Below are 27,688 nucleotides of genomic sequence, written 5' to 3'. Positions count from 1 at the left end.
CAGTTTACAAGAAAATGTGTATATATTAGTTAAAACAACCATTTCACATTAAGTCAGGCATCATTTTTCTTGTTATGCAGATGGGGAGACTGGCTGAAAGGTTGAATCCAAAGCAATAGACCCAAAGAACCACAACGCCAAAACTCAGTATCCTACAATAATGTTTATAATTTTTTTTGTTCTTACTCTTAATTGCACAAAGTGGTAAAAAATTAGATATTATAGACTGTAGAACACATGTTCTGGGGGAAGTGGAAATATAACATTGGAACATAGAGCAGTGGTTAGGAATCATCATATAGATTTTGTACTTTGAAATTTCATGACTCTTATAAGTCTATCCTTGAGATTAAAAATGTGAGCAAATTTGAGTGTATGATACACAGAAATAGGGGGTATTGAGGGTTTGAGTTTAAGGTTTATGATTCAATGCTTAGATTAAAACACTTAGAAGAAAATTTGTAAAGGCAGTAATCATACTCCCGTCTCTTTATACATATGTGAATTAGATTTAAAATGAGCTGAAAGAAGAAAAGAAAACAGGAAAGCAAGAGAAAGTGAGGAAGCAGGTGAACAATGCACAGCTTTCTAGTCTCAAGTGATAAGTATGGGTCTTTTAATTTGAACTGATATAAATTCCAATCCGAAAGAAAGGCAGTGCCAAAGAATATTCAAACTACCCCACAATTGCACTCATCTCACATGCTAGCAAAGTAATGCTCATATTCTCCAAGCCAGGTTTCAACAGTAAGTGAACCATGAATTTTCAGATGTTCAAGCTGGATTTAGAAAAGGCAGAGGAACCAGAGATAAAATTGCCAACATCTGCTGGATCATAGAAAAAAGCAAGAGATTTCCAGAAAAATATCTACTTCTGTTTTATTGACTATGCCAAAACCTTTGACTGTGTGGATTACAACAAACTGTGGAAAATTCTTAAAGAGATGGGAATACCAGACCACCTGACCTGCCTCCTGAGAAATCTGTATGCAGGTCAGATCAAGAAATAACAGTTAGAACTGGACATGGAACAACAGACTAGTTCCAAACTGGAAAAGTGTATGTCGAGGCTGTATATTGTCACCCTGCTTATTTAACTTCTATGTAGAGTACATCCTGTGAAATGCTGGGTTGGATGAAGCACAAGCTGGAATCAAGATTGCTGGGAGAAATATCAATAACCTCAGATATGCAGATGACACCACCCTTATGGCAGAAAGTGAAGAATTAAAGAGGCTCTTGATGAAAGTGAAAGAGGAGAGTAAAAAGTTTCCATAAAACTCAACCTTCAAAAAACTAAGATCATGGCATCCTGTCCCATCATTTCATGGCAAATAGATGAGGAAACAATGAAAACAGTGACAGACTTTATTTTCTTCGACTGCAAAATCACTGCAGATGGTGACTGCAGCAATGAAGTTAAAAGACACTTGCTCCTTGGAAGAAAAGCTATGACCAACCTAGACAGCATATTAAAAAGCAGAGACATTACTTTGCCAACAAAGGTCTAGTCAAAGCTATGGTTTTTCCATTAGTCATGTATGGATGTGAGATTTGGACTGTATAGAAAGCTGAGCACTGAAGAATTTATGTTTTTGACCTGTGGTGTTGGAAAAGACTCTTGAGAGTCCTTCTGGCTGCAAGCAGATCCAACCAGTCCATCCTAAAGGAAATTAATCTGGCTATTCATTGGAAGGCCTGATGCTGAAGCTGAAACTCCAGTACTTTGGCCACCTGATGCGAAGAGCTGACTCATTGGAAAAGACCCTGATGCTGGGAAAGATTGAAGGCAGGAGGAGCCAGGGACAGCAGAGGATAAGATGGTTGGATGGCATCACTGACTCAATGGACATGAGTTTGAGCAAGCTCCAGGAGTTGGTGATGGACACGGAAGCCTGGCGTGCTGCAGTCCATGGAGTCGCAGAGTCAGACAGGACTGAGAGGTTGAACTGAACTGATGTGAATTTGTAGAATATAAGAAACATCCAATTTTAATGGTGCTTTCTACTTATTTTATACTATTTTTAGTCTCTAGTGGTATATGACAATGAAATTTCATTTTTGAATTTTAAAATTTCAGTGTTTTCCTCACATCTTTTAACTTTTCATATAAGTTGTTCCTAATACATCAAGTGAGAACAAGATATTGATTATCTATAGTAGCCAAATAATATATTCTAGAAATCTGAAAATTTTCTCATGTGTATTTTTCACTTCACAGTTTTTTTTCCTTTATGAAAATTGGAGCAGGTTTTGTCCACTTTGTATGTTTCCACAAATAATCCATTCTTAATAATTTACAAAGCATGAAAGAATAGCTCCATAGTGTCCAACTGTTTGCAACTCCATGGACTGTAGCCCTCCAGGCTCCTCTCTCCAAGGGGTTCTCTAGGCAAGAATACTGGAATGGGTTGCCATTCTCTTCTCCAGGGCATTCTCCCAACCTAGGGATTGAATCCAGGTCTCCTTGTTGCAGGCCGGTTCTTTGTCTTCTGAGCCACCTATTGTATTGTAGTGCAAGGAGAATCAGAGAGAACTTACTCTCTGCACTCATACTCTAAAATCCACCTAAAACATTTTTCCCCACAGTAAACTAAAGCAAACTGTGTTTCAAGGGAACACATTGAGTCTACTTCTTAGTGTCATTAAGAGTATCTACTTTAAGGAAATTTACATGATAAGATTCTCTCTAGATATAAAGCTTGCTTGTCTTCTGCTTTTTCCAAAAGTAATGGGATCATTTCTTAAAGCATTTGAATCTATGAAATGTCATCTATAAAATCAGTTCCGTAGTGTAACATATTCTTCCCATCCCAACTATCTTAGACATTAATTCTGTTATTGCTGGGACATATTTTACACATCATCTATTTTATAAAGAATTATTTTAGCTCCATCTTACAAAGAGGTAACTATAAGATGAACAATATCAGATAGAACTATTCAACCAGTCCTGTCTTCACTGTAAAAAAACATAGTTTATCTGCCCAAGGGATAGTAGATCATAGTTTGATGTGAGAAGTGATCTAAAGTTATCAAAGGGAAGGAGGTATTCTTATACTACTTCAAGGCTCAGTTTGTCTTAGAAGGAAGCTGAAAATGAATTTTTAAAATCATTGCCTTCACAATTTAAATATTTATAAAATATTATTGAAAACTTTAGTGTCACATACAGAAAAAAAGGTATTACCTCTCTTAGCATGGAGTGGTTGTGATGTATAAGTAACAAGTGTGATAAAGTTAAAAGAAGTTAAAAAAGAGAAAGATCACTGAATACTTTTTATCAGTTTTTACTTTACCCAGGAAAAGAAAGCAAAATTTGACATATAGACATTAAATCTTGTTAAATTAATTAAAGAACAACAATCCCTCTCACCAAGTACAATTTGTATCTCCTGGCAGTCACTAAAAGATTTGAATACCTTAGAAAAAAATAATATACAAACCCATAAGTCTGTTCTTGTTATCAAATATCTACAAAGCTTTTCCAGGGATGTTTATAGATTGTTATATATAAATCTATAGTGCTGGTGTGTAAACATAAAGATTAACTAAATGCATTTTTCTGTAAGAATTTATTGCACATTGAAAAATATCTTGTTTCCTAAATGAAAAAAACTACAGCCTTGAAATTTCTTTAAAAATCTTTCTTTTCCCAAGCAAAATAAGATTTCTAAAAGCAATATACCCAACTAAAAATCAAAAGAGTATCACTGTGCCAGTCTACTGAATTCATTAAATCTGCTTTTCTAAAATGATGACATTTTATTGGGCAAAACATAAAGGTCTATTTTTCACTTTCTTCCTAAGTTGTAAAGAAATCAAAATAAATGTAATTTGAGTCAGCATAGTCTAGTTTTAGCCTTTTGTGTGTTATTTATACTACTAGCATTGTATATCATACTCCAGGATTATCAGAAGCTTGAGAAAAGAATGCACTGACTTCACATATTCTTGAATAGCTGGCGTCAAATATAACATTCTAAATCTAATTTCTTAATTTTAAATGTGTAAGTTTCTCTTAGTAGGATCTTTTCAGCTGCTGTCATTAGCAAAATCACAACATATCTAAACATCCATTAAAGCTTCTGCTCATTCCATTTCACATTTTGAAATTGTTCTTTTTGGACCTGATATATCACAGGAAAAGATAAATCAATTTCTATAGAGATTCTTGCACTTAAAAGAATGCATCTATTTGCTCAGAGTTTAGTACTATTGATGGTTTTTAAATGTGTTTTGTTTGAGAGGGAGAATGAGGGCACTAATGTAACTTTTTTTTTTTTTAATGGAGGAACTAAGGTTATAGCACAGGGCTTCCCAGGTGGTGCTAGCGGTAAAGAACGCAGAGACTTAAGAGATGCTGGCTTGATCCCTGGGTCGGGAAGATCCCCTGGAGGAGGGCATGGCAACCCACTGTAGTATTCTTGCCTGGAGAATTCCATGAGCAGAGGAGCCTGTTGGGCTATGGTCCATGGGGTTGCAAAGAGTTGGACATGACTGAGTGACTAAGTACAGGACGTGTGTGTGTGTGTGTGTGTACAAACACAATATCTTCTTTATCCATTCCTCTGTTGATAGACATTTAGATTGTTTCCATATCTTGGTTATTCTAAATGATACTGTTATGCTCATTGGAGTGCATGTTTCTTTTCAAATTAGTGTTTTTATCTTTTCTGGATATATGCTCAGGAGTAGGATTGCAGGATCACATGGTACCTATTTTTAACCTTTAAGGAAATTCCTTACTGTTCTCCATAGTGCCTGAACCAACTTATATCCTCATCAACAGTGCAAGAGAGTTGCCTTTTCTGCAAACCCTCTCCAGCATTTACCATTTTTAGACATTTTGATGATGGTCATTCTGACTGATGTGAGCTGACACCTCGTGTGGCACTGGACGCGGAACACCTGATCAGTTCACAGTTCAGACAGGAGTGTGACAGGGCTGTGCATTGCCATCAGGCTCATTAACTGATATGCAGAACTTACTCCAGTCCAGTCACCCAGTCATGTCCAATTCTGCGACGCTATTGACTGCAGCACGCCAGGCCTCCCTGTCCATCACCAACTCGGGAGTTTACTCAAACTCATGTCCATCGAATTGGTGATGCCATCAAACCATCTCATCCTCTGCCGTCCCCTTCTCCTCCTGCCCCCAGTCCCTCTCAGTATCAGGGTCCTTTCAGATGAGTCAGCTCTTCACATCAGGCGGCCAAAGTACTGGAGTTTCAGCTTCAGCATCAGTCTTTCCAGTGAACACCCAGGACTGATCCTTTAGGATGGACTGGTTGGATCTTGCAGTCCAAGGGACTCTCAAGAGTCTTCTCCAACACCACAGTTCAAAAGCTTCAATTCTTCAGCACTCAGCTTTCTTTATAGTCCAACTCTAACATCCATACATGACCACTGGAAAAACCATAGCCTTGACTAGACAAACCTTTGTTGGCAAAGTAATATCTCTGCTTTTTAATATGTTGTCTAGGTTGGTCATAACTTTTCTTTCAAGCAGCAAGTGTCTTTTAATTTCATGGCTGCAGTCACCATATGCAGTGATTTTGGAATTCCACCCCCCCCCCATAAAATGTGCCTCTTTTCCCACTGTTTCTGCATCTATTTGCCATGAAGTGATGGGACCAGATCCCATGATCTTTGTTTTCTAAATGTTGAGCTTTAAGCCAACTTTTTCACTCTCCTCTTTCACTTTCATCAAGAGGCTCTTTAGTTCTTCTTCACTTTCTGCCATAAGGGTGGTGTCCTCTGCATATCTGAGGTTATTGATGTTTCTCCTGGCAATCTTAATTCCATTTTATAGTTCATCCAGCCCAGATTTTCACTTGATGTACTCTGCATATAAGTTAAATAAGCAGGGTGACAACATACAGCCCTGATGTACTCCTTTCCCAGTTTGGAACCAGTCTGTTGTTTCATATTTGGTTGTAACTGTTGCTTCTCAACCTGTATACAGGTTTCTCAGAAGGTAGGTAAGGTGATCTCATGTTCCATCTGTTTAAGAATTTTCCACAGTTTGTTGTGACCCACAAAATCAAAGGTTTTAGCATAGTCAGTGAAGCAGAAGTAGATGTTTTCTGGAACTCTCTTGCTTTTTCTGTGATCCAGCAGATGTTGGCAGTTTGATTTCTGGTTCCTTTGCCTTTTTTAAATCCAGCTTGTACATCTAAGTCATAGTTTCATGTACTATTGAAGCCTAGCTTGAAGGATTTTGAGCATGACCTTGCTAGCATGTGAAATGAGTGCAATTGTATGGTAATTTGAACATTCTTTGGGTTTGCCTTTATTTGGGATTGGAATGAAAACTGCTCTTTAGCAGTCCTATGGCCCTTGTTGAATTTTCCAAATTATCTGGCATACTGAGTGCAGCACTTTAACAGCATCAGCTTTTAGAATTTGAAATAGCTCACCTGGAATTCCATCACCTCCACTAGCTTTGTTCATCACAATGTTTCCTAAGACCCACTTGACTTCAGGCTCCAGGATGTCGGCTCTAGGTAAGTGACCACACCATCATGGTTATCCAGGTCATTAAGACCTTTTTCATAGTGTTTCCATGTACTCTTGCCACCTCTTCTTAATCTCTTCTGCTTCTGTTAGGTCCTTGTCATTTCAGTCCTTAACCGTGCCTGTGTTTGCATGAAATGTTCCCATGGTATCTCAAGTTTTCCTGAATAAATCTCTAGTCTTTTCCATTCTACTGTTTTCCTCTATTTCTTTGCATTGTTCGCCTAAGAAGGCTTTCTTATCTCTCCTTGCTGTTCTCTGGAACCCTGCTTTCAGTGGGTGTATCTTACTCTTTCTCCTTTGCGTTGAACTTCTCTTCTTTTCTCAGCTATTTGGAAGGCCTCTTCAGACACCATTTCCCTTCTTGGATTCCTTTCTCTTGGGGATGGTTTTCATCACCACCTCCTGTATAATGTTGCTAACTTTCATCCGTAGTTCTTCAGACATTCTGCCTACCAGATCTAGTCATGGCAAATAAAAAGGAAAAAAGTGGAAACAGTGACAGATTTTATCTTCTTGGCCTCCAAAATCACTGAGGACAGTGACTGCAGGCATGAAATGAAAAGACGCTTGTTCCTTGAAAGAAAAGCTACGACCAACCTAGACAGCATATTTAAAACAAAGACATCAGCTTCCTGCCAAAGGTCCATATTGTCAAAGTTATTGTTTTTCCAGTCGTCCAGTAGAACTGGACTATAAAAAAAGGCTGACCACTGAAGAATTGATGTTTTTGAATTGTCATGCTGAAGAAGACCCTTGAGAGTTTCCTTGGACTGCAAGGAGATCAAACCAGTCCATCCTAAAGGAAATCAACTGTGAGTATTCATTGGAAGGACTGTTGCTGAAGCTGAAGCTCCAATACTTTGGCCACCTGATGCAAAGAGCTGACTCATTTAAAAAGACCCTGATGCTGGGAAAGATTGAAGGCAGGAGGAGAAGGGGAAGACAGAGGACGAGATGGTTGGATGGCATCATCAACTTAATAGACATGAGTTTGAGCAAGCTCCAGGAGATGGTGAAGGATAGGGAAGCCTGGCGTGCTGCAGTCCATAGGGTCACAGAGAGTCAGACACTACTGAGTGACTGAACAGCAGCAGTAACAACAATTAGTGATGCTGATCCTCTTTACATGTTTCTTTTGATCATCTGTATTTTCTCCTTAAAGAAGCATCCATTTAGGTATTATGCTCATTTTTTGATTGGGTTCTTTGTTTTTTTGGATTGAACTATATGTACTGTTTGTATTTTTTGAAAATTAATCCTTTGTCAGTGATATAATTTTCAATATTTTTTTCCTATCCTGTAGGTTGTCTTTGCATTTTGATTAAGGGTTCTTTGCCTTGCAGTAGTTTTAATTTTAATTAGGTCTTATTTGTTTATTTTTGTTTTTATTTTTATTATTCTAGGAGCCATTAAAAAAAAATTGCTGAGATTTATGCCAAAGAGTGTTCTGCCTATGTTTTCCTATAGGTGTTTTATAGTCTTGGCCTTACATTTAGGTCTTTAATCCATTTTGCATTTGTTTTGCTATATAGTGTTGGAGAATCTTCTAATTTCATTTTTCTACACATAACTGTCAAGATTTCCCAACACGATTTGGTGAAAAGAATCTTTCTGCATTTTATATTCTTTTCTTTTTTGTAGTAGATTAATTGATCATAAGAATGTGGATCTGTTTCTAAGTTTTCTATCCTGTTGTATTGATCTATATATCTTTTTTTGTTTTTTTTTTTTAAATTTTTTACCAGTACCATACTCTCTTGTGGCTCACCTGGTAAAGTGTCTACCTGCAACGCGGGAGACCTGGGTTCGATCCCTGGGTTGGGAAGATCTCTGGAGAAGGGAAAGGCTACCCACTCCAGTATTCTGGCCTGGAGATTTCCATGTACTGCATAGTCCATGGGTTCGTAAAGAGTCAGACATGACTGAGCAACTTTCACTTTCACCATACTCTCTTCTATACTGTAGCTTTGTTTTGTAGTCTGAACTTATGGAGACTGATTTCTCCAGCTCCATTCTTCTTTCTCAAAAATACTTTGGCTATCTGGGGTCTTTTATGTGTCCACACAAATTTTTAAAAAATTGTGTCCTAGTTCTATGGAAAATGCCTTTGGTAATTTGATAGGGATTGCTTTGAATTTGTAGATTGCCTTGGGTTTTATAGTCATTTTAATGGACCTGATTCTTTCAACTCAAGAATACAGTATATCTTTCTTAGAAAGGTACAATCTCCTAACATTGATCAAGGAAGAAATACAAGTATGAGCAGACCAAGTACCAGTACTAAAATTGAATCAATAATTTAAAAATTTTCAACAAGCAGAAGTACAGAACCAGTGGCTTTAAAGGAGCATTCTACCAAACATTTAGAGAAGAATTAACACTTATCTTTCTTAAACCACACCTAAAAATTGGAGTGTAAGGAACACTTCCAAACTTATTCTGTGAGGCCACCATCACCCTGATATTTTACCAAAAACAGACAGATACCACACAAAAAACAGAAATACAGGCCAATGTCACTGATGAACAAAGATGCAAAAATTCTCAACAAAATATATGCAAACCAACTCCAATGATACATTAAAGAGATCATACACCATGATCAAGCGGAGTCATCACAGAGATGCAAAGTTTTTCCATATCTGCAAATTAGTTAGTGTGGTATACCACATTACCAAATTGAAGAATAAAAACTATATGATGACCTCAGTAGATGCATAAAAAGCTTTTGATTTTCTGGTTCAACATCCATTTCCGATAAAAAATCTCCAGAAAGTGGGCGTAGAAGGAACATACCTCAACAGAATAATGGTATGTAAGAGAGTCACAGCTTATATCCTACTCAATGATGAAAAGTTGAAATCACTTCATCTAAGATCAGGTAAGACAAGGATGTCTACTCTCACCAATTTTATTAAACATAGTTTTGGAAATCCTAGTTATAGCAATCAGAAAAAGAAAAAAAAAATGAAAGGAATTAAAATTGAAAAAGAAGTAACGCTGTTATTGTTTTCAGATGACATAGAAAATCCTAAAGACACTACCAGGAAAATACTAAACCTCATCAGTGATTTATATAAAGTTGCAGGATACAGAATTAATATACAGAAATCTGCTACATTTCTATACACTAGCAATGAAATAACCCAAAGGGAAATTAAGGAAACAATCCTATTTACCATTGCATCAAAAACCAAAAAACTACAACAAAGGAAACAAAACCCCTAGGAATAAACCTACCTAGGGAGACAAAAGACTTGTACTCTAAGAACTATAAGATGCTGGTGAAAGAAACTGAAGATGACACCAACACACAAACAGGTAGAAAGTTGCTACATTTTTTTTTTTTTTCTGTTTAAAATCTGGTATGGTTTTGGAGGATTTAGGTGTATGAATACATATTTATTTCATAATATGCCCTAGAAAGTCATTCTAGCTTCCCCTCCCCACTTGACTCAGTTAATCTTCTTGAATTATTTGTTTCAAAGAACCATGTGTAATTCTGTAATAATGACATTGGTAAACCTGAAGTTTCACCATTAAGACAAATAATGAAAATTACAAACAGCAACAGCAAAGAATACAAAAACTGATATAGTCTTTCTGAGAGAGCCCAAATGTCAGACTTAATAGACAAAGACTTCAAATAAGCCATTATAAATATTCAATGAATAAATAAAATTATGCTTGGAAAATGTAAAGGAAAGTATAATGATAATCTCTCATCCTGTAGAGAATATCAAGGATATATAAATTATATAAATGAACCAAACTAAAATTCAGTAGTTGAAATTTAAAATAATTGAAATAGAAAGTTCAATAGAAGTATACACAGCAATAAATTTAAATTGGCTGAAGAAAAAAAATCAGTGAATTTGAAGATAGGTCAAAAAAGATTATGTAATCAGGACAAATTGAAAAAGGAATGGATAAAAATGGATAAATCCTCAGAGAAATATGGGCCAACATTACATGTTTCAACATACACATAATGAGCCTATCAGGAAAGGAGAAAGAGAAAAAAAAAATTAAACTGACGGCTGAAAACTTTACAAATTTGGTAAAATCATTAACCTACACATCAAGAAGTTCAATAAATTCCAAGTAGGATAAACACCAAGAGATCTATACCTAGACACACCAGTAAAAGTGCTGGAAGAGAAAGGTAAACAAAAAGTTTTGAAAGCAGCTAGGGACAAGCAATTCATTTTGTACAAAAGAACTTGATAATATTTTTGACTGACTTCTCACCAGAAACTATGAAGAGCAGAAGTTAAGGGATTATATCTTCAAAGTGATGAATACTTTATATCCAGTAAAGAAATAATAAAATGATATTATTTTGATTATTTAAAGAATGCTTATAAGTTTAAAATTCAAGAGCATATCAAAGATTCAGTTTCAAAGAACTATATATATTCTACCTTTTAACCTTCTTTTTAATGAGTATGGAGAAAATATTGCCACCTAAATTATACAGGCATATGTCTTGGACAATAAAACATCATCTATGAATACTTTTGATAGGTAATGCCTAGGTCTATGGACAAGTAAAGAGGCTTGTAATGAAACAATGTAGTTGTGAGCAAACATCACAGTTTCTTCCTGACAGAGACACTAAGATCTAATCATCCAACGTTACTTTTGCAGCCGCTGCCAAAGCCTGTTAGCTTCACCATGAGGGAGCTTGATGCTTGTCAAGACCGCAAGAAAAGCAATGAAATTGCTGCCGAGGCACCGCTTGGGACAGCGGATGATCCTCATACACCATTTGTTTTACTTCCGCGCTTGTTTGGCCCTGTGTTATCCATAGAACGTCCTGAGCCTCTATATCACTACAAAAGGACTTCTAGTGGGAAAAGGTTGCTGTTAAGTTAGGAAAACAGAAAAGCATATGATTCTTCAGAGCTTAATGAAGCAATTAATCAGAAACTTTCTACTGAGTAAAGCACATACTCATTTTCATCATGATATCAAAAGTTACAAAGCTTTAGAGGAACACAAGTAAAATATTTTGACTTGAAAATGAGTTGGTGATAAAAAGATTTCCATGTTTTATATCTAATCCTATATATTTATATCTAATCCTGTGTATAGTTTCTCAACTTCTAATTCATTATCATTGTAATTCAATAATTATTTATTAAATCATTTATCAGATTAATATATCAGTGATTCTGTATTATGATGCTTATTTGTGCTGCAAGGATGGAACAATAGAGACAAATTTGACAAATGAGGACAAGGGAGACTTTCTCGGTGTTAAAAACTAATTTTTTAAATTTGGATTTTCCAAGGGATTCATCATCTTGATACATTATTGTGCCTGCCTGCACATGTACGGTGCTCAGTCACTTCCATTGGGGCCGATTCTTTGTGACCCTAAGGACTGCAGCCCACCAGGCTCCTCTATCCATGGGATTTTACAGGAAGAAATACTGGAGTGGGTTGCTATGCCCTCCTCCAGGGGATCTTACTGACCCAGGGATCAAATCTGCATCTCCTGAGTCTCCTGCATTGCAGGTGGATTCTTAACCTTTGAGACCCTGAGGAAGCCCATTATTGTGCCTACAAGGATGAAATTATGTGAAAATTTGGCATTCAAGTAATCTCTGAAGAAATTACCTTCTTATATGTTATAAATTTATAAAGTAGTAATTATACTAAAAGTTACCCAGTTACCAGTATTAGCAGTTACCAAGCAGTTATAATGTGTTCATTATAATAGACACTTGATATACTATCTCACTTAGTTGTCATAGTGATCAAAATAAGTAGATATTACTATTCCATTTTCTATATTAAGAAATTTTGATTCAGAGAGGTAAATAATTTAAGGTCACATAGCTAGTAAATCACTTGGCCTATGTTTATACATGGATTGCCAGGGTCCAGCCTCGGCAGGATCCAGGGGGTACCCTCAGGATGAACAGCGTTGGCGAGAGAGAGACATGAGATCAGCCTTGATAGGGCCAAGTCTGCGAGGGAGAGAGGGAGAAAGAGAGAGAGAGAGAGAGAGACCAGACGGGGGTGTTTGCAGGGTCTGGCAGAGTCTGGCAATGCTTTATTTTTTACCGTGGCTTTTATACCCTAAATTAGCACATTTCTAAGGGGAAGATAGTTTAACATTACATCAGCTTGTTCTTCACGAAACCAGGGTGTTTTCTGCATGCTTCTTTGTTTGTGACGGTCTTGTACATTATCTTCTGGCCTTGGGGCCTATTGACATTTTATGACCTAGGTGAATGCAAAGCTGTTTTCCGTAATCTATTCTTTGTTGAACACAAAGGTCAGTCCTTTTGCAGAAGTTATCAGTTAAATTTATCTAAAAGGTTTACCACACAAAGACTCTGCAGCTCAGGTGAGGCAGCCCCTGTTTAGCATTCCTGGTTAAAATTAACAATTCTAAACTCTTATTTTTCTAAATCTTTAACTATAACCGCTTTTAGAATAATATTTTATGTTCTCTATTAGGGCTTCCTCACCCCCGAAGGGCTCTGTGCCTAATAGGGCCTTTATGTGATCAGGTTCTTTATGCTGTTTATGATTAAGGTGCTGTGAGCAGTCATGTGCATTAGTACGCATTTGCCAAGCAGGCTAGAATGCCAGCAAAGGGGTCTAAGTTGAAACACTCCTTTCATCCTGGATAATCTTATAGGATACCACTGTCCAGGGGACATATTAATTAAAGTTCTAAGTTGATTCTGTTTGGAAAGAGATCGGGGAAGGCCTTTGACCTGTGTCACAGAAATTAGGGAGTAGTCTAATATAGCAAGCATCAGAAAGACAGAGGTCATCTTTAGGGTGAGCGCCAGGGCAGCTTTTCAAAATCCCTGAAGTCCTGATCGGCCCTGCTTGCCAGGTCTCCTCCTCACGACCTTGTCATGGGTGGGATCTCGTGTGCTGACTCCCGGCAATGGATCTCTCCGTTTTTTTAACCTTATGATTTTTTCCTTTATATACCCCACATTCTTCTAATTCCTGTGGCACAGATAGTCTCCCACTGACTATTTTTTTCCCACTTTTCTACCATTTTTTAGGGGAAAAAAATTATAAGTTCATGGTGTCTATACATTAAGATTTGTATCATATTGCTTTAGGTCAATAAGTCTCCGAAGTGGGTTGAGGAGGGAGAAAACACTGAAGATCTGGTTAGTGTCAATGCATAAGGCACTCCGCAGAGTGGGACAAGACTGAGCGAGGGGACTGACTGATAAGGCACTAGAAGATCATTCCTAAGGTGGGCCTGGCATCTCAGAGCCTAAGGAGACACTGCTGGCTGGCTTTGTTTTTGTAGGTGCAGAATCCTATCAGTAGTGTTAAACCTCCTTCCTCCTGTTTTTTCATAGTTCTTGAAAAAAGCCTCTGGGCTCGCAGATGATAGGTTCCAAGGATCTGGGGACTTCCAGACCATCTTTGAGACAACTCTGACTGGCCCCGCTAGGAACAGTTCTGTGCAAATATAGAGGCTGCCAGGGGATTTTCCCAAAGCAAAGTCAGACCTGCCAATCAGCTCCAGCCCTGGGCATTCACATCCACTTCCATGAGGTCAGTTGTCACAGATTATTTGCAAAGGTTAATCTGCAATGAAGTCCTCATTCTTTACCCTGTTTTTTAAGTTATCTCTCCCTTATTCTAACTAACTTCTTTATCTTATGTATCTTGTTTTCTTTCTCTTTTTGCTTATGTTGATATCTGTAAGACCTTCATTCTCTTTCCTATTCTTAATTATACAGAAATAAAGATAGAACTTTATCAGATAGAGGAACTTTCTATGAAGTCCGCTCTGTGAAATGAAAAAGTTTAAATATCTATCAATCTGATTTGATCAGGAGAAAATAATCTGAAGATTAGTATTTAATTTTTGCATGTATAGAATATAAAATATTACTTTTTAAACTTTCAGTTAGGTTATATAAAGCCAAAATTAAATCATTATATGGAGCAATAATTTTGTTCAGGGAAAACACACATAAAGATCAAATAGGTTGTGTGTAATAGTCACATAGTCGTGTCTGACTCTTTGTGACCCCATGGACTGTAGCCCTCCAGGCTCCTCCATCCATGGGATTTTCCAGGCAAGAATACTGGAGTGGGTTGCCATTTCTTCTCCAGAGGATCTTCCCAGGGATCAAACCCGGGTTTTCTGTGTTGCAGGCAGACTCTTTACCATCTGAGCCACCAGGGAAGTTTATTTTCACCCTAAGTAAAAGCGAGTACTTGATGAGACAGTGGCTTTTAATTGAAATCTTTGCCAGAAGGGAGGAAAAAAAAAAAAAAAAAGAATCTATCATATCACTGAGTCTCAGAGACCAGAATGCAAAAGCATTATGCTACTCTCTCTAATTTGTTTAAAAAAAAAAATTACCATGTGTTCCCCATCATGAATATTGTAAGGTAATTAGCCTCCAACTAATAAAAATAAATGAAAAAAAATACTATATTGAATAAAAGAAAAAAAATTACCATAAGGAAATTTTCCCCCACCCATTATTTCAGCAGTTTGTAAGTATCTACTCAGTTTGTGGCACGAGTAAGGTGCTAACTCACAAATCAGTCCATCCTTAGCCTGAAAATAAAATGGTTGCATAAGATATTGACTTACTCACATTTAGAAATTTCAGTGTTAAAATTTGCTTGACCTGGGAAAATAACATTTAATTTGCTCAATGGTGCTACTAATTTTCACATTTTTCAGTATGGAAAGAATATGGATTTTCGGTCAGGAGAATTTGGATTTGATTCTAGGCTCCAGCCCTTAGGTGTTTCCTTTAGTGCAAACAGTAAAGAATCTGCCTGCAGTGCAGGAGACCTGGGTTTGATCCCTGGGTTGAGAGAATCCCCTGGAGAAGGGAATGGCAATCCACTCAGGTATTCTTTCCTGGAGAATCCCATGGATAGAGGAGCCTGGGGCTACAGTCCGTGAGATCACAAAGAGTACGACATGACTGAGCGACTAACACCACGACTACTCCAGCCCTTACATCTTGCACAATTCAGGCCATAACTTTTAACTTCTCCAAGTCTTAGTAACTTTGTCTATAAAATATAGAAAGTAGCAGTTCATGTAAACTTTAGATTAAAGTTGAAATAAGGTATTGCATATTGTATATTCAAGGCTTGGACATAGTATTTATATCATATGTATTGAATTTTTGCTGCTTTCAATCAACATCTTCATAGAAATAGATATTTAATGACATACTATATAAACATAATAATTTGTAAGGACTCAATATCAAGATCTTTGTGTAAGTACTTCAAATATTATTATGTAACAGAAGCAAAAAGGATATATTTCTTCCTTTACATATATTAGATGTTTTGTAATGTGAAGCGTTGGGGGAAACACCACAAATCTTGCTATTATGTTAAATCTTGTTTGAATAATTAAACACACACACACACTCACACTCCCTCAGTTCAGTTCAATTCAGTCACTCAGTTGTGTCCAACTCTTTGCGACCCCATGAATCGCAGCACACCAGGCCTCCCTGTCCATCACCAACTCCTGGAGTTTATTCAAGCACAAGTCCATCGAGTCAGTGATGCCATCCAGCCCATCTCATCCTCTGTCGTCCCCTTCTCCTCCTGCCTTCAATATTTCCCAGCATCGGGGTCTTTTCCAAAGAATCAACTCCGCATCAGGTGGCCAAAGTATTGGAGTTTCAGCTTCAGCATCAGTCCTTCCAATGAATACCCAGGAATGATCTCCTTTAGGATGGACTGGTTGGATCTCCTTGCAATCGAAGGGACTATCAAGAGTCTTCTCCAACACCACAGATCAAAAACATCAATTTTTCAGCGCTCAGCTTTCTTCTCCGTCCAACTCTCACATCCATACATAACCACTGGAAAAACCATAGTCTTGACTAGATAGACCTTTGTTGGAAAAGTAGTGTCTCTGCTTTTTAATATTCTGTCTAGTTTGGTCATAACTTTCCTTCCAAAGAGTAAGCGTCTTTTAATTTCATGGCTGCAATCACCATCTGCAGTGATTTTGGAGACCAAAAAAATAAAGTCTGACACTGTTTCCACTGTTTGCCCATCTATTTCCTATGAAGTGATGGGACCAGATGCCATGATCTTAGTTTTCTGAATGTTAAGCTTTAAGCCAACTTTTTCACTCTCATCTTTCACTTTCATCAAGAGGCTTTTTAGTTCCTCTTCACTTTCTGCCATAAGGGTGGTGTCATCTGCATATCTTAGGTTATTGATATTTCTCCGGCAATCTTGATTCCAGCTTGTGCTTCTTCCAGCCCAGCGTTTCTCATGATGTACTCTGCATATAAGTTAAATAAGCAGGGTGACAATATACAGCCTTGACGTACTCCTTTTCCTATTTGGAACCAGTCTGTTGTTCCATGTCCAGTTCTAACTGTTGCTTCCTGACCTGCATACAGGTTTCTCAAGAGGCAGGTCAGGTGGTCTGGTATTCCCATCTCTTTCAGAATTTTCCACAGTTTATTGTGATCCACACAGTCAAGGGCTTTGGCATAGTCAATAAAGCAGAAATAGATGTTTTTCTGGAACTCTCTTGCTTTTTTGATGATCCAGTGGATGTTGGCAATTTGATCTCTGGTTCCTCTGCCTTTTCTAAAACCAGCTTGAACATCTGGAAGTTCACGGTTCACGTGTTGCTGAAGCCTGGCTTGGAGAATTTTGAGCATTACTTTACTAGCCTGTGAGAAGAGTGAAATTGTGCGGTAGTCTGAGCATTCTCTGGGATTGCCTATCTTTGGGATTGGAATGAAAACTGACATTTTCCAGTCCTGTGGCCACTGCTGAGTTTTCCAAATTTGCTGGCATATTGAGTGCAGCACCTTCACACCATCACACTCGCTAGACCTTACCAATTTATTCAACTAAAGGTATAAAAATATTAACATAAGTGTAATAGGCAGAATAATGCCCCCTCCCAAATTATCAACATCCTAATTTCTAGAACCTGTGCATATGTTTCCATAGATGGCAAAAGGAACTTACAAAGGCCACAGGATTTGGTTGTCAATAACCTTCGGATGGAGAGATTATCCTTGGTTATCCATATGAGACCAATCCAATCACATAGGTCATTTTTGAATTGTATTATCACTTGGGACAATAATTTTTACATCCCATCTAATACAAATAATATTATTTTGTAATTTACAAGTTGGATATACATCCACACTTTTGAGAGCAGTATAATACGTTCTTCCCTGATGGCTCAGATGGTAAAGAGTTTGCCTGCAATACAGGAGACCTGGGTTCAATCCCTAGGTTGGGAAGATCCCCTGGAGAAGGAAATGGCAACCCACTCCGGTATTCTTGCCTGGACAATCCCGTGGACAGAGGAGCCTGGAGGGCTACAGTCCATGGGGTCTCAAAGAGTCGGACAGAACTAAGCAACTAACACTGAATGTCTTATTTACTACTTCTCAAGTGTTAAAAACAAACAAACAAACAGTGTCCATTTCATGGTGAGTGACAGCCATAGTCCAAATAGTTGATCTGGGGATTACACTTTCTATACTCTCTTCAGAGAATCCTGGGATTCTCGGTGTTTGGACTGGTGCACCACGCTAAGTGCAGACAAGATTGACGTTGGCAAATTCAGTGTGGTACAGATACATTGTTCAGTGCTTAAAAAAGCTCCTTTTGGTAAGGAAGGAAATGTGTTCATGCAAGGGTTCCTTAAGGAAATACTTCTCCAATGAGGAGAAAAAGAGCTAGACCAACAACGACAAAACCGACAAGCAAAAGAGATTAGACCTAGGATTTAGTAAAGCAATGTCTTTTTTAAGAAGTAAAAAAATGTAAAATGTTAAAATGTGGATCATTGAATTGTTGATCTTAACCCAGAAATTATATGCACTGGGGTAATCTAGAGAGAGAATCTTATAGGGAGAATAGCCTTTCTAAATATGTCTCCCTAGCAGCAGATTCCAGATGGCATTTTAGTGCACTTACAAAACAAGAACACTGGCAGCTCTCTGAGAGCACCTTATTCTAGCATTCCCTCTTACAGTGCATTTCATGGATTTCCTTCATCTTCACCATCCACTCAAGAGTCTTTTCATAAGATATTTGCTCTGGACATTCAAGGTAGATGGAAGCAAAGTGAGAGAGAGTGGGGTTCAAGAGAGGAAGAAGAGAAGTGGGAAGGTAAGGTGACTACTCATCTCATTTTATACTTATTAGACTTATAAGCAGACTTATAAGACTACTCATCTTATTTATACTTATTATGATGCATGATATTATTCATGTTTTATACTTTACAAATACAATCTCATCTGCCCTCTGCTCTTAAATTGTCAGGAATTCTTTCATAATGAATTGCATAGCATGCATAAGGATAATTTTATTATGTGAACCTAATTATCAGTTCAACTTTCTCTTTTACCACAATTCTTTCATCCTAAATGCTGAAGAAGGTGAAACATTTGTAGTTCACTAACAAATCTCTTACCTGCTCTTACCTCTGTCTGTGATGTTCCCCTTCCCTCTTAACCATCTGGAAATCATGTAGTACTCCTTTTACGACTGAGGTTTACAACTCCTGTGGGAGGCCTTCTACCCCACACAGATTTAAGCTTCTATTTCCCTGTACAAATTGTTAACTGTATATAGACAGCCATCAAACATTTTTCAATATTGTATCATATCATATGCTTGCCATGTTCCTACTGGAAACCATTGTGGGTATAGATAACATGGTTTTTGTAGTACTTTTTAAATGTTGCTCAAGGCTGAATAAATACACAGTTGTTAGAGAATGAATAAATTGTTTATTCATAAGGAAAAAGATGGAGGTAAGGTATAGTGGTGTTGGAGAAGACTCTTGAGAGTCCCTTGGACTGCAAGGAGATCCAATCAGTCCATCTTAAAGGAGATTAGTCCTGGGTGTTCATTGGAAGGACTGATGCTGAAGCTGAAACTCTAGTACTTTGGCCACCATGCGAAGAGCTGACTCATTGGAAAAGACCCTGATGCTGGGAGGGATTGGGGGCAGGAGGAGAAGGGGATGACAGAGGATGAGATGGCTGGATGGCATCACTGACTCGATGGACATGAGTTTGAGTAAACTCCAGGAGTTGGTGATGGACAGGGAGGCCTGGTGTGCTGCAATTCATGGGGTCACAAAGAGTTGGACACAAGTGAGCAACTGAACTGATCTGAACTGAAGGTATAGTGAGTCTTAGCCAAACTCAAAGTCAAATGTTAGAGCCCAATCATCATTGATTTTTAGTCAGACACAAATAATAGTAAACTGATTGTTCTTAGGACTCTCAGTCTTTGGAGGCAAATGAGTCACTATAATAATAACAATACAAATAACTTGCTCTTAAAAAATTATTTTATGTTGGATTATAGCTGATTAATAATGTTGTGATAGTTTCAGGTGGGCAGCAAAGAGACTCAGCCATACATATACATGTACCCATTCTCCTTCCAGTGAAGCTGCCAAATAACATTGGGCAGAGTTCTCTGTGCTGTACAGTGGGACCTTGTTGATTATCCACTTTAAATATAGCAGTATATACATGTCAATCACAAATTCCCTAATTATCTCTTCCCCCGTCCTTCTTCCTGGCAACCATAAGTTCATTCTCTAAGTTTGTGAGTATATTTCTGTTTTGTAAATAAGTTCATTTGTATCATTTCTTTTTAGATTCCACATGTAAGGGGTGCCATGCACTATTTCTCCTTCTTTGCCTGACTTACTTCATCTGGCGTGACAATCTCTAGGTCCTTCCATGTTGTTGTAAATGACATTATTTCATTCTTTTTAATGGCTGAGTAATATTCCATTGGAGAAGGCAATGGCAACCCACTCCAGTACTCTTGCCTGGAAAATCCCATGGATGGAGGATCCTGGTAGGCTGCAGTTCATGGGGTTGCGAAGAGTTGGACACGACTGAGCGACTTCACTTTCACTTTTCACTTTCACACATTGGAGAAGGAAATGGCAACCCACTCCAGTGTTCTTGCCTGGAGAATCCCAGGGATGGGGGAGCCTGGTGGGCTGCCATCTATGGGGTCACACAGAGTCAGACATGACTGAAGTGACTTAGCAGCAGTAGCAGCAGAATATTCCATTATGTGAAGGTATCACATCTTCTTTATCCAGCCCTCTGTTGACATTTAGGCTGCTTCCACTTCTACAAATAACCTGCTCTTATCCCCATACATCTGGGGAAATCATCCAGCCTCCTCAAGTGTCTGTGCCCAAGTATTCCTCAGTCATTCCAGGGAATGGCCCACTTGGGCTCTCAACTTTCTTTACACTTACCTTGACACTTCTACCCTGACCCTTCTCTCCTATTCCAGTTTCCCCTTGGCAGTATCTTCTTCTCATGAATATACTGGAGTGTACTTCACTGCTGCCATTCCCGATGGCACATACCATGTAAAATCACCAAGAGTACTGGCTGTCAAGGGTCCCCAAACCATACTCTTCAAACTTCAAAGAAGTGTCGTGATGAAAATGAACTCTTTCGATTTTTACTCCTCACTGTCGCTTGAGCACACTGGCCAGCACTGTTATTCCTGGTCCCCCACCATAACTCAGGGAGTCCTCCAGGAGACAGTGCTTTCAGTCTCTGCTGTTCTTGACATGGACTCAAAGAGTAAGAAAAAGAAAAGTCTAGAAAGATGAGAAAGCTAACACCCCAGTGGTCTCTTGGCCAGGAAAGACCTTGAGTTGCTGTAATAAAGTATCACAGACTGGGTAACTTAAAGTGTCAGGAATTTCTTGTCTCTTAATTTCAGAGGCCAGGGTCCAGCATGAAGGTTTCAAGAGGGCCATGTTGCCTCTGAAGCCACCAAGGAAGACTGTTCCAGATCCCACTCCTAACTCCTGAGAACCTCAGATATCCTTTGACTTTTACACGCTTCATTCCAATCCTTCTTCTTCACAAGATACTCTTCTTGTATGTCTTCACATTGTCTTTCTTCTATATTTGCACCCAAAGTTCTCCTTTTTATAAGGACACTGTTTATACTGGATTAGGACCAACTCTTGTGACCTCATCTTAGTCTGGTTAACCTTGCAAAGACCCTATTTCCAAATAAAGTCCCATTCTGTATTACTGAGGGTCAGATGTGCAACATAGCTTTCTTGGGGGACACAATTCAACTCAAATGCTTCCAGACATTCTTTCCTTCCCCTACAACCACAGAGACCTTCAGTTCAGTTCAGTCTCTAGTTGTGTCCAACTCTTTGCAACCCCATGGACTGCAGCACCCCAGGCTTCCCTATCCATCATCAACTACTGTAGCTTGCTCAAACTCATGTCCACTGAGTCAGTGATGCCATCCACCCATCTCATCATTTGTCGTCCTCTTCTGCTCCTGCCTTCAATCTTTCCCAGCAACAAGGCCTTTTCCAGTGAGTTCATGCTTTACATCAGGTTGCCAAAGAAGTGGAGCTTCAGCTTCAGCATCAGTCCATCAAATGAAACTTCAGGACTGATTTCCTTTAGGATTGACTGGTTTGATCTCCTGCCAGTTCAAGGGACTCTCAAGAGTCTTCTCCAATACCACAGTTCAAAAGCATCAACTCTTCAGTGATAAGCTATCTTTATGGTCCAACTCTCACATCTATACATGACTACCAGAAAAACCATAGCTTTGACTAGATGGACCTTTGTTGGCAAAGTTATGTCTCTCCTTTTTCATGTGCTATCTTTGTTGGTCATAGCTTTTCTTCATAGGAGTAAGTGTCTTTTAATTTCGTGGCTGCAGTCACCATCTGCAGTGATGCTGGAACCCAAAAAAATAAAGTCTCTCACTGTTTCCACTGTTTCCCCATCTATTTGCCATGAAGTGATGGGACCACATGCCATGATCTTAGTTTTTTTAATGTTGAATTTTAAGCCAGCTTTTTCACTCTCCTCTGTCACTTTCATCAAGAGGCACTTCAGTTCCTTTTCACTTACTGCTGTAAGGGTGGTGTCATCTGCATATCTGAGATTATTGTTATTTCTCCCGGCAATCCTGACTCCAGCTTGTGCTTCACCCAGCCCAGCATTTCACATGATGAATTCTGCATATAAGGTAAATAAGCACGGTGACAATATATAGCCTTGACATACTCCTTTCCCAATTTGGAACCAGTCCATTGTTCCATGTCCAGTTCTAATGATTGCTTCTTGACCTGCATACAGATTTCTCAGGAGGCAGGTCAGATGGTCTGGTATTCCCATCTCTTGAAGAATTTTCCAGTTTGTTGTGATCCACACAGTCAGAGGCTTTGGCGTAGTCAATAAACCACAAGTATAGTTTTTCTGGAACTTTCTTGCTTTTTAAAAGGCTTTGGAGTAGTCAATAAAGCAGAAATAGATGTTTTTCTGAAACTCTCTTGTTTTTCTATGATCCAACAGATGTTGGCAATTTGATCTCTGATTCCTCTGCCTCTTCTAAATCTAGCTTAAATATCTGGAAGTACTTGGTTACATGTTGTTGAAACCTGGTGTGGATAATTTTGAGCATTACTTTGCTAGCATGTGAGATGAGTACAACTGTGTGCTAGTTTGAACATTCTTTGGCATTGCCTTTCTTTGGGATTGGAATGAAAACTGACCTTTCCAGTTCTGTGGCCACTGCTGAGTTTTCCAAATTTTCTGGCATATTGAATGCAACACTTTTGCAGCATTTTTTATAGGATTTGAAATAGCTAAGCTGGAATTCCATCACCTCCACCAGCTTTGTTTGTAGTGACGCTTCCTAAGGCCCACTTGACTTCACATTCCAGGATGTCTTGCTCTAGGTGAGCCAGATGGTGATAATCACCATCATGACTATCTGGGTCATTAAAATCTTTTTTTGTATAGTTCTTCACCGTTCTACACAGTATTCTTACCACCTCTTTTTAATATCTTCTGCTTCTGTTAGGTCTATAGCATCTCTGTGCTTTACTGTGCCCATCTGTGCATGAAATGTCCCTTTGGTATCTCTAATTTTCTTGAAGAGATTTCTAGTCTTTCTCATTCTGTTGTTTTCCTCTATTTCTTTGCACTGATCACTGAGGAAGGCTTTCTTATCTCTCCTTGCTATTCTTTGGAACTCTGCATTCAAATGGGAATATCTTTCCTTTTCGCCTTTGCCTTTTGCTCCTCTTCTTTTCTCAGCTATTTGCAAGGTCTCCTTAGACAACCATTTTGCCTTTTTGCATTTCTTTCTCTTGGGGATGGTTTTCATCACCGCCTCCTGCACAATGTCACAAACCTTTGTCCATAGTTTTCAGGCACTTTGTCTGTCAGATCTAATCCCTTAAACCTATTTGTTACTTCCACTGTATAATTGTAAGGGATTTGATTTAGGTCATACCTGAATAGTCTAGTGGTTTTCCCTACTGTCTTCAATTTAAGTCTGAATTTGGCAATAAGGAAGTCATGATCTGAGCCACATTCAGCCCTGGTTCTTGCTTTTGCTAACTGTATAGAGCTTCTCCATCTTCGGCTGCAAATAATGTAATCAATCTGATTTCCATATTGACCAAAGACCTTCATGTTGGTGTTTTTAAAAGTGAAAGTGTTAGTCACTCAGTCTTCTCTGACTCTTTGTGACCCCATGAACTATATTCCACCAGGCTCCTCTGTCCATGGAATTCTCAAGGCCAGAGTACAGGACTAGTTTTGCTTGCGCTTCCCCACAGGATCTTCCTGAGCTGGGATTGCACCTGGGTCTCCCGTATTGCAGGCAGATTCTTTGCCATCTGAGCCACCAGGGAAGCCCTGGTGTTTCACAAGGGGCCTACAGTCACAGACCCCAGACAGACACAAAGAGATTTGAATTCTCCTTTGCCTCAGCCATGTATTAGTCTATTAGAATACTTTTGGAACATTTAAATAAATGTAATCTCACTCTTTAACACATTCTGTGTGTGACAAAAATGAACTATTGCAATAAATCTCCAATATCTATACCCTACATGTGCCAGAAATCTTCTGCATGAAATAAAAAAGACAGATTGCTAAGGTTGTTAACCAGAAGGGCTCTTATCTATTCAGGATGGAGAATACTTATAAAAGACGGAATAAAACTCACCATGTGCAGTGGAGTGCTTAGGAGTCCCCAGGGGTATTAGGTATTTGACATTATTTCATCATTTGAAGAATATTTGAGTTTTATCAACATTTTACCACTTATGAATACTTTGCATTAATTTTCAATTGGAAGTAGCACAATTTTTACATTCCTTCTCTTATTCTAGTAATTTTATGGTTAAATATCATAAATTTAGTATACAATTCATCTGGAATTGATTTGGGGTTGGGATTTTGTTGTGCATTTCTACACAGCTACTCAGTTTCCCACCAAGAGTTACTGCATAATTAATCTTCTTAACAACAACAATATTTATATTTAATATTATTGATATTTAACATTTTAATTTTAAATAACATTTAATGTTAACAGTTAATATTTAACAACAATATTGTGTAATATTAATATTATGTAATTCATATTCAGAGTGCCATCCAGAAATATAATACATTGTCATACATAAGCATATCTATTTCTGAACACTATTATTATATGTGTTTGACAAACTTTTACCTGTTTGTCTAGAGTTGCACTATTAGCAATTTATTTTTATTTGCTCCACATTACATTTTTTCTAATTTTTTCAATATATTTATATACACCTTTCTATACAAATTTTAGAATCAGTTAAAATATGTGAAAATGAAGTCTCTCAGTTGTGTCCGAGTCTTTGAGACCCCATGGACTGTACCCTGCCAGGCTTCTCTGTCCATGGGATTTTCCAGGCAAGAGTACTGGAGTGGGTTGCCATTTCCTTCTCCAGGGGATCTTCCCCACCCAACTAAAACATATATGTGTGTGTAAATCTATTAGTTTTTAAATAATCTCATCAAAGTTATAGAATATAATAAAAGGAATTGATAACTTTAAAAAATATTTTTATATTCAATATTTATATTCTAAAAATAGGCTTAATATTTTCCTCTCCTCATAGTTGCAAACATCTCTTTCATATATATCATTCATATTTTGTTTCTACATATTTTAATTTATTTGGTTCCTATGTGTGTTGATTATTCACTTCAGTTCTCTCACTGGTTGTTTTATTTGTTGTTTTCTGTTCCTTTTTCTTTCCCTGCAATTTATTTCTAAAGCCTTTTGGTGGGGAACAGCAAGGTAGGGGTACTTGATGGCAGAATCAAGAAGAACCCAATGCAAGATAAGGAGAAATGCATACTAGATGTTGGACTGGCATGGGATATTGAAGCCAAAGCAGGTTGAAGGTGTTCTGCTAAGTCCAAGATAGGCGTAGGGTACAGCCTGCCCATGAAAGGGGAGGAGACTGTCCAGGCCAGGGGAGGGATTCACACTGGAAATGGGAGCTGATTTTCATCAAGAATATTGATCAAATGAAGTCAAGAGTAAGGGTAATAGAAACAGGTTTCTTTCTCATTGAAAAGGAAGTTATATACATCAGGAGAAGGAGAAATGAGTATGTCAATATTTTGTTTATAGGCTTATTTATTTATAAATGTATAGATAAAAATAGTCCTTAGCTTCTCCACTAAGAGGATTTAGGAAAAGCAATACTCCAAGTACAAACTGTGCATGAAATATATTATTATATCAAAAAGCAGGGAGATGCTCAAAGAATGAAGAGCACGTGTCAGCACGTCTCAGAATCCAGACGGGGTGAGTGCTTTCTGGGCATAGAGGTAGTTCTTTGAGTCTGTTTCGAAATGCCACTGATTTTATACTGTGTTTTAATCTTATTTTAAGAGAGCTTCACCTGCATAGAAATGAGGAAACAACTGTCATGTACATTTATTCATTTGGGAAATTTTTCTTTTTTTTTTGTCATTTATTTTTATTAGTTGGAGGCTAATTACTTTACAATATTGTAGTAGTTTTTGCCATACATTGACATGAATCAGCCATGGATTTACATGTGTTCACCATCCTGATCCCCCCTCCCGCCTCCCTCTCTACCTGATCCCTCTAGGTCTTCCCAGTACACCAGGCCCGAGCACTTGTCTCATGCATCAAACCTGGGCTGGTGATCTGTTTCACCATAGATAATATACATGTTTCGATGTGGCTCTCTCGAAACATTCCACCCTCGCCTTCTCCCACAGAGTCCCAAAGTCTGTTCTGTACATCTGTGTCTCTTTTTCTGTTTTGCATATAGGGTTATCATTACCATCTTTCTAAATTCCATATATATGTGTTAGTATGCTGTAATATTATTTATCTTTCTGGCTTACTTCACTCTGTATAATGGGCTCCAGTTTCATCCATCTCATTAGAACTGGTTCAAATGAATTCTTTTTAATGGCTGAGTAATATTCCATGGTGTATATGTACCACAGCTTCCTCATCCATTCGTCTGCTGATGGGCATCTAGGTTGCTTCCATGTCCTGGCTATTATAAACAGTGCTGCGATGAACATTGGGGTGCACGGGTCTCTTTCAGATCTGGTTTCCTCAGTGTGTATGCCCAGAAGTGGGATTGCTGGGTCATACGGCAGTTCTATTTCCAGTTTTTTAAGGAATCTCCACACTGTTCTCCATAGCGGCTGTACTAGTTTGCATTCCCACCAACAGTGTAAGAGGGTTCCCTTTTCTCCACACCCTCTCCAGCATTTATTGCTTGTAGACTTTTGGATAGCAGCCATCCTGACTGGCGTGTAATGGTACCTCATTGTGGTTTTGATTTGCATTTCTCTGATAATGAGCGATGTTGAGCATCTTTTCATCTGTTTGTCAGCCATCTGTATGTCTTCTTTGGAGAAATGTCTGTTTAGTTCTTTGGCCCATTTTTTGATTGGGTCATGGAAAAATTTCTTAAAACTTTTTTTACCTTACTTTTTTTCATTCATTAACTTATTTATTTTAATTAGAGGATAATTGCTTTACAATACTGTGGTGGTTTTTGCCATATATCAGCACGAATCAGCCATGGGTGCACATGTGTCCCCCCATCCTGAACTCCCCTCCCACCCTATCCTTCCAGGTGGGCCCAGAGCACCAGCTTTGAGTGCCCTGTTTATGCATCAAACTTGCACTGGTCATCTATTTTACATATGACAATACACATGTTTCAATGCATTCTCTCTAGATATGTAAATAGTTTCATTGTGTGGATAACCAGAGATCTTTTGTAAAGACATATTAGCTTTTCATGAGGAAG

This window comes from Cervus canadensis, chromosome 19 (genome assembly GCF_019320065.1).
Source record: "Cervus canadensis isolate Bull #8, Minnesota chromosome 19, ASM1932006v1, whole genome shotgun sequence".
Classification (NCBI taxonomy): Eukaryota; Metazoa; Chordata; class Mammalia; order Artiodactyla; family Cervidae; genus Cervus; species Cervus canadensis.
This window is presented reverse-complemented; position numbering follows the sequence as displayed.